A 4,586-nucleotide genomic window follows, 5' to 3' on the forward strand; every position below is an offset into this window, starting at 1 on the left:
TCCTGCTTCACGTCTAGTGTCTAGTGTCTACGTCTAGTGATGAAACGGTTAATAAAATATATGAATCCAGGGTTTCTTGGTCCATCATTAGCCCCGATATCAATACTTGATATCCTGACACACAATATCACTCGAGTGCCGGATATGACCCGCTGCCTGCTAACTAAATGACTCTGTATGCACTCGCCTAAATAGCCGGATTTAAAAGCAGAATTGATTTCAGGAGGTCTTAACTCTATTTGATTCTGCCGGGGGGTTGGTCTAAAACGTCTGTGTGAAGGCATTACATGATAATTATGGTGGGTGACGCGGGAACGGTCGATAAAAACGCTGCATGCAAGTCTGTTTACGCTTTTCCAAGCTGCCTTAAAGCACTGGTTTAGAGGTTTAGATTATTTTTAAGGTAAAATGTATAATTCGATCAGTTCTTGGGTTTTATAATTACAGTTAGTATAATAATTATTTAGTATCTACAGTATTGGACATGTCCTCCATCCTTATTTATAGTCAGCAACTGTAAGTCCATCACTCCCAGGTGGCCATTGGTGGGTCCTTGAGCAAGACCCTTAACCCTCAATTGCTTAGACAATATACCGTCACAGTAGTTGTGGATAAAAGCGTCTCATAAATGCCGAAAATGTAATGCAAGAGTTCCAGATGCTTTTGCCGGGTTTGTGTTGGTTTCCTGCGGGTACTCTGGTCGCCCTACACCTCTCCAAAAATAGCTATAAGTAAGAATGTCAGAGAAGGTGTAAATAAACCGATCAGCCATAACATTAAAACCACCTCCTTGTTTCTACACTCACTGTCCATTTTATCAGCTCCACTTACGCTCTTCAATGGTCAGGACCCCCACAGGACCACCACAGAGCAGGTATTATTTAGGTGGTGGATCATTCTCAGCACTGCAGTGACACTGACATGGTGGTGGTGTGTTAGTGTGTGTTGTGCTGGTATGAGTGGATCAGACACAGCAGCACTGCTGGAGTTTTTAAACACCTTGTCCACTCACTGTCCACTCTATTAGACACACCTACCTAGTCGGTCCACCTTGTAGATGTAAAGTCAGAGACGATCGCTCGTCTATTGCTGCCGTTTGAGTTGCTCATCTTCTAGACCTTCATCGGTGGTCACAGGACGCTGCTCACGGGGCGCTGTTGGGTGGATATATTTGGTTGGTGGACTATTCTCAGTCCAGCAGTGACAGTGACCACTGATCCACTCATACCAGCACAACACACACTAACACACCACCACCATGTCAGTGTCACTGCAGTGCTGAGAATGATCCACCACCTAAATAATACCTGCTCTGTGGTGGTCCTGTGGCGGTCCTGACCATTGAAGAACAGCATGAAAGTGCTTCTATATGGTAAGTGGAGCTGATAACATGGACCGTGAGTGTAGAAACAAGGAGGTGGTCTTAATGTTATGGCTGATCGGTGTATGTGCTGCCATGAGATTACCTAGGATGTACTGGACCCACTGAACCCCTAACAAGGATAAATCTGTTAGTATATAAACACATGAGAATCTGATAATGATATTTTGCACTGTAGACGCTACAAAAATTGCTCTTTGCTCCACCTGACCAGCTATAGTGAAGTGATTTATCAATTCTACTATTAAAAAGTGTTCAGATATTCATTTATCAGCGCATATAGTGCACACGTTGTGCGTTTGCGCCATAGTTTAATGGAAATGGTTTAATGATTAACCCAGTTACAGAGATACTGGTTCAGTACCACCCCAACATACCTGAGCAAACCTATCAGAGCGAAACCAGTAGCTCATTCCACCTCTGCTCCTAATAAATAAATAAGCGGCTGATGCACCGCACAAACACACGGTTTTAACACCAACTTCTGCTCAGCGTCACCGGCGACGCTCAGAATCTCATCAAATCCGAGTCGCAAGATGTTGCCGCAGCTCCTGCACCGCCTCGACACGGTTCGAACCCCAAACACTCGTGCAGAACCCGATCCGGACTCACCTTCAGTCTGCACAGTCCAGCCGGAGTCTCTTCTCACGCCGAGATGAAGAAATTCTTCAGCTAAAACTCCACCGCGATTCTCCGCCGACACAAAGACCGCGACACGACGCGCCGACTCGGGGACGCTGGAGGCTCCGACCGTGTTTTTAGCACGATTTCATTTTCAATGAACGCTGATCTACTCCAACGAAGCGCACTGCTGCTCCTCTCCATACACACACACACTCTCACACACACACTCTCACACACACCGTGCAACCCAGTCTCCGTCTTTCTCCCTCCCTCTCTCATGTGTGTGTGTGTGCGCGTACTCGTCTACGTGTGCGCGCGTCTCTAACTTCACTCAAAAGTTCATACAAAGTTGCGGCTCCGCCTCCCACCGCCAATTATCGCGATACTTCCCGATATTTCACCGCTTTTCGGTACAGTACTTAGCCCCAATTTACCTCACAAAAATGTGCAAGATGTGGCGAAAATCTTGCTTATGAGGACACCTGATCTGATGATTTTAAAAACACTCGAATTCACGTGTTTCCCCCTATTAGAAACTGTGACTCAAGATTTTAGAGCTCGTCTGTGGAAAGTGCACAAAGTCTGTTTCACATTCCATCAAAAACAAGTCTTAGATGTTTTTCTTTTGCTTGTCAAAGCAGCTAATTTTCCAATTTATACCAAAAGTGTTTAATGAGGTTAAGGTCAGAGACGTAGACAAACCGTGTCCTTCTTTCATTTCCTTCTGAGGGATCAATGAAGTATCTATATATCTGTCTGTCTGTCTATCTATCTGTATTCAGGATTAATAAAGTATCTATCTGTCTGTCTATCTATCTAAATCTGTCTGTCTGTCTGTCTGTCTAGCTGTCTATCTATCTGTCTGTCTGTCTGTCCGTCCGTCCGTCTGTCTATCCATTTATCTATCCATCTATCTATCTGTCTGTCTGTCTATCTATCCATTTATCTATCTATCTATCTACAGTATCTGTCTATCTATCTATCTATCTATCTATCTATCTATCTATCTATCTATCTATCTATCTATCTATCTATCTATCTATCTATCTATCTAAATCTGTCTGTCTGTCTGTCTATCTATCCATTTATCTATCTGTCTGTCTGTCCGTCCGTCCGTCCCTCCCTCCGTCCGTCTGTCTGTCTGTCTGTCCGTCCGTCCGTCTGTCTGTCTATCTATATCTGTCTGTCTGTCTGTCTGTCTGACTGACTGTCTGTCTTCTATCTTCTTCTATCTTATATACAGGGGTTGGACAAAATAACTGAAACACCTGTCATTTTAGTGTGGGAGGTTTCATGGCTAAATTGGACCAGTCTGGTGGCCAATCTTCATTAATTGCACATTGCACCAGTAAGAGCAGAGTGTGAAGGTTCAATTAGCAGGGTAAGAGCACAGTTTTGCTCAAAATATTGCAATGCACACAACATTATGGGTGACATACCAGAGTTCAAAAGAGGACAAATTGTTGGTGCACGTCTTGCTGGCGCATCTGTGACCAAGACAGCAAGTCTTTGTGATGTATCAAGAGCCACGGTATCCAGGGTAATGTCAGCATACCACCAAGAAGGACAAACCACATCCGACAGGATTAACTGTGGACGCAAGAGGAAGCTGTCTGAAAGGGATGTTCGGGTGCTAACCCGGATTGTATCCAAAAAACATAAAACCACGGCTGCCCAAATCACGGCAGAATTAAATGTGCACCTCGACTCTCCTGTTTCCACCAGAACTGTCCGTCGGGAGCTCCACAGGGTCGATATACACGGCCGGGCTGCTATAGCCAAACCTTTGGTCACTCGTGCCGATGCCAAACGTCGGTTTCAATGGTGCAAGGAGCGCAAATCTTGGGCTGTGGACAATGTGAAACATGTATTGTTCTCTGATGAGTCCACCTTTACTGTTTTCACCACATCCGGGAGAGTTACGGTGTGGAGAAGCCCCAAAGAAGCGTACCACCCAGACTGTTGCATGCCCAGAGTGAAGCATGGGGGTGGATCAGTGATGGTTTGGGCTGCCATATCATGGCATTCCCTTGGCCCAATACTTGTGCTAGATGGGCGCGTCACTGCCAAGGACTACCGAACCATTCTGGAGGACCATGTGCGTCCAATGGCGGTGCCGTGTATCAGGATGACAATGCACCAATACACACAGCAAGACTGGTGAAAGATTGCTTTGATGAACATGAAAGTGAAGTTGAACATCTCCCATGGCCTGCACAGTCACCAGATCTAAATATTATTGAGCCACTTTGGGGTGTTTTGGAGAAGCGAGTCAGGAAACGTTTTCCTCCACCAGCATCACGTAGTGACCTGGCCACTATCCTGCAAGAAGAATGGCTTAAAATCCCTCTGACCACTGTGCAGGACTTGTATATGTCATTTCCAAGACGAATTGACGCTGTATTGGCCGCAAAAGGAGGCCCTACACCATACTAATAAATTATTGTGGTCTAAAACCAGGTGTTTCAGTTATTTTGTCCAACCCCTGTACATACACCTTTGTGTGGCTGAAACTCCTAAACTTACTGATCAGGACAGTTATCCATGCACTGTAAAAAAAAATAGCGTAAAAAAACGGTAT

This window comes from Trichomycterus rosablanca, chromosome 9 (assembly GCF_030014385.1).
Source record: "Trichomycterus rosablanca isolate fTriRos1 chromosome 9, fTriRos1.hap1, whole genome shotgun sequence".
In the NCBI taxonomy this organism is placed as follows: Eukaryota; Metazoa; Chordata; class Actinopteri; order Siluriformes; family Trichomycteridae; genus Trichomycterus; species Trichomycterus rosablanca.